Below are 9,045 nucleotides of genomic sequence, written 5' to 3'. Positions count from 1 at the left end.
GTGTGCTATTAGAAAGCAGATCTTTGATCTGGAATCAATTGTGAATGATTGGATTGTATGGGATGGTGAAAGTAAAAAAAATAAAAAAATGAAGTAAAGGTTGAGTCCTAAAATGGTAGAGGCCAAATGCTAACTCTCAGATAGCCCTTGCAGCTTTTTAAGCCATGACCTCATGTGAGGCCTTTATCTCTCAGACTGTCACAGACTTAATTTCTTTGGAAAAACTCCTTCAAGAGCCTCCATCATCCAGGTCCCCCAACTCTGCAGCCTACTTCCATCCTTTCCAAATAATCCACGGGCTTTGCTGTCTGTGGAGGCTTTAACCTGTTCTTGTCCCATAGGATTTATGCATTCCTGGTTCCATCTTTCCCCTTATCCAATCCCCTCCAACTGACATATAACGTACTCCACCATTCCTGGTCCCAACTAACTTCATCATGGAATTCCAATCGCTCTACACCCCCATACCTTACCTAGATACCTGAGGGCTCTTCACTTCAAGGAACAACTGGTTCCTTGCTCAACATGCTGCTCCATGGAACAGCTTCTTCAACTCATTTCAATAAAACTATGGCTATAGGAATTTTCAAGATGACCCACCTTTGTCTGGCAATTCTGATAACTAGATTCTCAATTGGGTCTCTTCTATTTTCTGCTCTTTTGTTCTCTTTCCTCCCCCACCTCTCTATCCACCCAGAGCAAGGGTAGGGTTCCCCTTAATACCTGGCATCCATCCCACCTGTCTGGGATTCATTAAATCAACCTCTAATTTCTACCGCCTTTAAAAGTAGACATTGCGCTATCAAACATGGTTTTCCTCTCCATTATGTCATTCTGGAGGGTCCGCTCCCTCATGAACCCTTGGATCACTCTTCCATCTTCCATCTGTTTCTGCCCTTTTGGCAGCACTTTCCTGTGCAATCACAGGAATTGCAATACCTGTCTGTATCATCCTTTCTTACCATCTAGGGTCTCAAACAGTCTTGGGCAAAGCAGTAATTCACTTTCACATCCAGGGGTAACTTTATAGAAAGTTACAAAATGTGAGCCTTCTCCCAGTCCGTGGCAAATGCACAGCCCATCACATCTTATTAACTCCAGTGATTATAGACCATGATTCCTTAGATTGTCTTTGGACGCCCCAGTATCCAATCAATCAACACTGCTTACTCTGAAGTAAGGATATTCAACTTTAGGTACAGATGCTGACACTATTCTCCAAATGGGGTATAACCCCATTGTGTCCTTTTGTGCATTAACCTACGTCCGCAGTACCTTGTTTTTACATTTTGACTGCCCCATTGCACCAAACATCTGCCCGTCGAAAACCCCTTTGCCGATGTCAACCTCTTACCCCCACGCTTTGTCCTGCCTCTCCCTTATTCCAGCTTTTTTCCAGAGTCGGCAGATCTGCTCCCATAGCCAACCTCCGCAGGCAATTAATGGGTCAAATTTGCCTCCTACGGCTGGTGTCTGGAACTTCAGCCCGGCCGGAGCTGGCAGATGTGTTCCATAGCCGACTTCCGAGGCCGACTTTGTGGGCCAGTATCTCGGCTCCTTGGTGGACCATTGGATTCCTCTCGGAGACTGTGACCACTGTTGGTCTGGCAGAATGGAAGATCATAATCATAATAGTACTTTAGCCAAATATGTTTTGCAACATGCGAGGAATTTGATTTGCCATACAGTCATCATGCCAATAAAGAGCAACAAGACACCCAAATAAATGTTTAACATGAACATCCACCACAGCGACTGCCCCACATTCCTCATTGCGATGGAAAGCAAATCAAGTTCAGTCTACTTCCCTTCTTTGTGCATTCCAGAAAGGCTCTGGAACCAACGGTGCTGGAAAATCTGTGGTGGACCTGTAACTGTAAGATCTATTATTCCACAAGTAACATCAGCAAACCTGCAAAAGTCATGTTTATTCCAATTGTTTTCCATACTTTTTCTGGTCTTCCCTCCATTCTAATATAACCACCAAACACCACAAGCCCTTTTTTTACACAGCAAATAATGTACTACCTTATCAATGTAGGGGAGTAAAATCAAGATTAACATTACAGTCTGAAGAAGGGTCTTGACCCGAAACATTACCCATTCCTTCTCTCCAGAGATGCTGCCTGGCCCGCTGAATTACTCCAGCATTTTGGGTTTATCTTCATTATTACTAAATTGATTCCTTTTATCTTTTTGCTGGAGTAAGCAAAGTCTCAAAAATTAAGCGCCTCTGTCTTGAGAGGCCTGTGACCCAAATGGATGAAAACAAGAGCTTAAAAATGAATATAAAACACTGCAAGATCAAAATCAAAAATAGGCACCTGCATTCTATGAATGGTCAGTAGATGGCATTCTAATAACAGCAAACTAGGTTGCTTTCAATAATGAATTTAACCTCTGAGCAAAAAATAATCAATTTTCAGTGAATACAGAAAAAAAGCTTCAAGCTTTTTTTCTGGCACAGTGATTATAAATACCTAGAATTAGGAAGGAGCAATTTTATATATTTATTGAGAGAGCTTGATATTTGATTTGGCATTTAAGTAATTTGAAAGAAAAGAAAACATTTCCCTTCTGTAATGCCCAGAAACCAGCAGTGCCACATATGACATTCACATATCATGCTGAAGAAGGGTGTCGACCCGAAACGTCACCCATTCCTTCTCTCCAGAGGTGCTGCCTGCCCCGCTGAGTTACTCCAGCATTTTGTGTCTATCACAACAGCATCTGCAGTTTCTTCCTACATGCTTTGTAAAATGTTGGTTCAGCCACACTTAAGAAAGATGTAAAAGCTAAAAGCACCTCATATTTTGCTTGGGCAGTTTACAACCCAGCGGTGTGGAAATTGACTTCTTGAATTTCAAGTAGCCCTTGCATTCCCTGTGTAAGGGAGAGTTGCTGCCTCACAGCACCAGAGACCTGGGTAAAATCCTGACCATGGGTGCTGTTTGTATGGAGTTAGTACAGGGGAAGAGAAAATACATTCTGGCCTTCCATCACAGTGAGGAGGTGACTGGAGGAGACTCACTATGATGGATGTTTCTTTTTGGTGTTGGTTTATGATTGTGTGTGTTATTGCTTATTTTTATTGCTTATTTTTATTGGTCTTATTGTTGGACTGTGGGTAATCTTTCATTTCACTGCACATTTATGTGTATGTGACAAATAAATTGACTATTGATAGTATGTTCTCCCCGTGACTGCGTGAGTTTTCTCCGGGTGCTCTGGTTTCCCCCCCACACTCCAAAGACTTCCAGGTTTTTTTAGGTTAATTGGCTTCGGTAAAAATTGTAAATTGTTCCTAGTGTATTGGATAGTGCTCGTGTAACGAGGATTGCTGTTCAGCGCGACTCTGGGCTGTAGATCCTGTTTCTGCGCTGTATCTCTAAACTACTAAACAAAGGTGACAAATGCACTTCAGGATGTGACATTGTTCATCAAGCTTGTGTTAGGCTTTGTTGGAGTAGTGTGGGAAGCTGAGGTCAGTGTGGGAGCCCGGAACCATGTGTAGGAAGGGACTGCAGTTGCTGGTTTACTCCAAAAAAAGACACAAAATGCTGGAGTAACTCAGAGGGTCAGGCAGCATCTCTGGAGAAAAGGAATGGGTGATGTTTCGGGTCGAGCCACTTCTTCCAACTGCTGAAGAAGGGTCTCGACCTGAAACGTCACGCATTCCTTCTCTCCAGAGATGCTGCCTGTCCTTGTGAGTTCCTCCAGCATTTTGTGTCAAGCCCAGAACCATGCTTACTCTCTGAATGGAGAGGTTCTGCAATCTGCATTTTGTGCAAATCTGCAATTTGAATCTCCAATGTAGAGGAGGCCGCACTGTTCATAAGTGATAGGGGCAGAATTAGGCTATTTGACTCATCAAGTCTACTCCGACATTGTCATACTGACAACAGTAAATAAATGAACAGGAGATGACAGGAAGGTGGGGGGAGATGCGGCCTTCAGAGAGAATTAAAATTTCTGATATTAAAAATTTAAACTTCAGAGACTGAGAAATTCCATTCAGGGTCAACCCCAGATTCAGTGACATCATTTCATTCTGAGTCATGTTAAATAGGACATCTTAGCTCAGCAAGGAATGAATTTGGAGAAATCACTTAACAAATTATATTTTACTCCTGCTCACTGCCCTCCCCTCTCCACCTACGATAAGATCCAATAGTCAAGAGACAATAGGTGCAGGAGTAGGCCATTCGGCCCTTCGCGCCAGCACTGCCATTCACTGTGATTATGGCTGATCATCCACAATCAGATACGATAGAACCTTATTTAGACCAGGAGGGAAATTGAGGGAACCTTCATACTAGTTATATTTTTTGTCGTCTGTCCCAATATCTCCTTATGTGGCCAAGAAGCTATCCTGATCTACCCTGAGACACTGCTATATTAAGGGGGGTTGATGGTGTCATTAATAAACTATCCGAGTACACAATCAGAGATTGCAAGAAGATTGATCAAGTTCGTGGCAGCTATGTGAAGGACATTAGGCAGCACAGTGGCGCAGCGGTAGAGTTGCTGCCTCACAGCGCCAGAGACCCGCGTTCCATCCTAACCATGGGTGCTTCAGTATGGCATTTGTACATTCTCCCAGTGACCGTGTGGGTTTTGACCGGTTGGCCATGCTCTCATTTCGCCCCTACCATCCAGAAAAAAGGTAAAGGAATCTGAAAAATGTGACCACCAGGTTCAGGGATAATTTCTTCCCAATGTCCATCAGGCTTTTGAACACCACACGCCACTAACCTCAGCAATTATGAATCTCTATGGTTGCACTAAGGACGCAAGTTTTTTAAAATAGTATTACGGTTATTAATTTACTGAATTAAAAAAGATATTATATCTCATCTGTGTGTATTGCGTTTACAGGCCTGTTAAGGTGCAGCAAGTTAAAATGAGGTTCTGACTCTCAGAGCTGGTATCTCTTTAGATTCCACTGTCCTCAGCTGCTGACCTAGTAAGGCGCACGCAAAAAGGAGCAGTTTCACAAGTATTTCTACCTCAGAACTTTGTAAAATTGTGGCTGAGAGCAAATCCACGACCTGCCATTTTGACGCGGTTCCTACAAAGAATGCTTTTAAAGAATGTTTTTAACAGTTTATCCAGTTTTGTTCTTACAATTATAAACATCTCCCTTGAGACTGGAACTTTCCCAGATGCTTATAAAACCGCTGTTGTAAACCCTCTTGTTAAAGAAACCACATTTTAGACAGTGGTCTAATTATAGTAATTATAGACCCATATCATTCCTACCCTTTATCAGCAATAGACAATAGACAATAGGTGCAGGAGGAGGCCATTCGGCCCTTCGAGCCAGCACCGCCATTCAATGTGACCATGGCTGATCACATTGGTACTGGAGAAAGTGGTATTCAACCAAATGCAACACTTTCTGAATCAAAATGACATTTTAGAGAAATTTCAATCTGGCTTCTACGGCACTGAGACTGCCCTGATAGAAGTAGTCAGTGACCTTAGAGTTATCACTGACGAGGACAAAGTCTCAGTGCCGATCCTCTTAGACCTCACAAAGGTATTTATTCACAAAATGCTGGAGTAACTCAGCAGGTCAGGCAGCATCTCAGGAGAGAAGGAATGGGCGACGTTTTGGGTCGAGACCCTTCTTCAGACCTTTTCTCCTCCTAGACCTCACAGCAGCTTTTAACACCATAGATCACAGTATTCTTATAGATCTTAATGCCTGGATCAGGTACTAAGTTGGTTCCAATCATATATAAGTGGAAGGAAGTACTTTGGGAGTATGTATCACAGCTTTGGTGCAGCACAAGGTAGCTGCCTTGGCCCGATACTCTTTTCCTTGTATCTGCTGCCGTTAGGAGGAGTCATCAGACAGCATCATGTAAATTTTCTAACTTATGCTGATGACACTCAGTTATACCTTTCTGTCAAACTCACTGATGCAAATGCCTTACGTTCTTTGACCTGCCTATTTTCCATTAAAAAAATGGATGAATTCCAACTTTCTTAAACTCAAAGATGACAAGACAGATTTGTTATTACTTGGATCAAAACCCAAGAGAGAGATGTTACTCAGTAAACTGGGAAATGTGACTGCTTATGTCAAACAAGGAGTCACAAGCCTGGGGGTAAAAATTGACAATGATCTTAATTTTAAATCTCACATAAATAAGGTAACAAAGTGGGCTTTCTACCACCTCAGAAATATTGCTAAAGTAAGGCCTTTATTCACTCAACATAACTAAGAAACTCATAGATGATCAGCCATGATAACAATGAATGGCTGAAGAAGGGTCTCGACCTGAAACGTCACCCATTCCTTCTCTCCTGAGATGCTTCCTGACCTGTTGAGTTACTCCAGCATTTTGTGTATAAATACCTTTGATTTGTACCAGCATCTGCAGTTATTTTCTTATAATAACAATGAATGGCGGTCGGTGCTGGCTCGAACGGCCAAATGGCCTCCTCCTGCACCTATTTTCTATGTTTATGTTTCTATGTTTCATACATGCTTTCATATCAAGCAGACTTGATTACCTTAATGCCTTATTTACCTTACCTTGATTACCTTAACGCCTTCTTATAATAACAATGAATGACGGTCGGTGCTGGCTCGAACGGCCAAATGGCCTCCTCCTGCACCTATTTTCTATGTTTCATACATGCTTTCATATCAAGCAGACTTGATTACCTTAACTGCCTTCAAAATCCACCAACAAGTTACAGCTCATTCAAAATGCTGCAGCCCGGCTTTTAACAAATGCCAAGCAAAGGGAACATATCACCCCAGTATTATACTCCCTTCATTGGCTCCCTGTGAGATCCAGGATAGACCATGAGGTCCTCCTTATAGTCTACAAAGCCCTAAATGGCTTGGGAGCAGCATATCTTACTGAGTCCCTCCTTCCTTTTGCCCCTACTCGAGTGCTCAGGTCTTCTGATGCTGGCCTGCTAGCCACTCAATGCCGTATCAATAAGAAAATTGGGGAAGCAGCCTTTTTCAATTACACCCCCAAGCTGTGGAATATTCTACCCGGGGCCATGAGAGACGCCCACTCAGTTGAGATTTTTAAACGGCAGCTAAAAACCTATCGTTTTACCCAAGCTTTTAACTGATTTTACTTCCTTTGTTCTTTTACACTAACAATTTAACATTTTATATTTTTATATAAATCTGTGCTTTGTATGCCTATGTCATTACTGTTTTAAATTGTATTTTTGTTTAGACCTGTGTTTGTTTTTGTGGAAAGCACTTTGGGCTGCATCAGCGGGTAGTCCATAGAGCTCAGAGGACCATCGGAACACAGCTACCAGCCTTGGAGGGCATCTACAACACACGATGCCTCAGAAAAGCCACCAGCATCCACAAAGACTCTTCACACCCCTGCAACAGTCTGTTCGAACTTCTACCATCGGGCAGACGATACAAGGCCTTCTACGCCCGCACCTCCAGACTCAGGAACAGCTTCATCCCCAGGGCCATAGCTGCTATGAACCGGTCCTGCTGAGCCGGATGGTCACATCGCACAGTGATCCGGCACAGATCTACTTGCACTATATTCTGTTTAAAAACTGTTACAATTTGTTTCATTGGGTTGTTTAAATTAATACTGACTAGCTAATTGATTTATTGCATCGTATGGGAGGCACATTCCCAATCTCGTTGTATCCCTGTACAATGACAATAAAGATATATTGTATTGTATTGTATTGTATTGTATGGAAAGTACTATATAAATAAAAAATATTATTATTATTATCATTATTGTTGGTGTGTATGACAACTAGGCATCCTTGACTCGTGATGTCCACGTTGTCTTTTTAGCTGGTGCAGGTGAGTGTAGGAGATACCTCAGAAAAAAACATTGTGAATTTCTGCAGTGCATCCTACAGACAGAATAGACCAATGGTTCATGATTGTCATGTATGCACTGCACAGTGAAATTCTTTATTTTTAGTTTAGTGTAGAGATACAGCATGGAAACAGGCCCTCAGGCCCACCGAGTCCGCGCCGACCAGCGATCCCCGCGCATTAACACTACCCTACACACACTAGGGACAATTTACATTTACACCAAGCCAATTAACCTACAGAGCTGCGCGTCTTTGGAGTGTGGGAGGAAACCGAAGATCTCGGAGAAAACCCACGCAAGTCACGGGGAGAATGTACAAACTCTGTACAGACAGCGCCCGTAGTCAGGATCGAACCCGGGTCTACAGGCACTGTTAGGCAGCAACTCTACCACTGCACAACCATGCCACCCTATACATGGCTCACAAATGCACCAATTGCCACATTTTGGCGTTATTTGGTGGCCCACTGGGTCTTAGTTCCCAGCAGTCGGCTGGGTCCATGCCTGTTTGGCTCTGCAGCGCATCCAGAAGCCTAGTTTCAGCCACAATATTCTAGTGGAGAGGTGGGGGGAGGGGGTTGGATGTTTAAGCTGGTAACATGCACTTTAAGGAAGTAATCAAGCATTCTTCAATGTAAGATCAATGGGGGTAGATTCCCTGCAGCATATTATCATTTGATATATAATTAACTGAACTTATGAACAATGGAAGTCGAGAAGATAAAGAATTTGTTTTGTTTAACAAACGGATCAAATGTCTTGTTTGATCAAATCTTGAAAATACAATGCTTTGAACTTATCAACAGAAGAATATTCATTTTCATTATCATTGTTTTGAGGAGCTGAGTGCAATGAATTTTGGTTATTTTTTCGCATGCACTGCGACGTCCAATGCTGTAAAGGAAGTCTGATGTTATTCTTCCATACTATGTACCAGGAACAGACTAGCCAGTGTCCGCTAGTGCTTGGCTACATCTGATGCAGCCTATATATGCACTGTACAGTCCAGTCTCTTTAGGGAGATACAACGCGGAAACAGGCACTTCAGCCCAGGGAGACCGCGCCAATCAGTGATTATCCCGCAAGCTAACACTAAACTACACACTAGGGACAATTTTACACCATACTGAAGCCAATTAACCTATAAACCTGTACGTCTTTGGAGTGCGGGAGGAAACTGGAGTAAACACAATGCGGGCCCTGG

The sequence above is a fragment of the Rhinoraja longicauda genome, chromosome 14 (genome assembly GCF_053455715.1).
Source record: "Rhinoraja longicauda isolate Sanriku21f chromosome 14, sRhiLon1.1, whole genome shotgun sequence".
NCBI lineage: Eukaryota > Metazoa > Chordata > Chondrichthyes > Rajiformes > Arhynchobatidae > Rhinoraja > Rhinoraja longicauda.
This window is presented reverse-complemented; position numbering follows the sequence as displayed.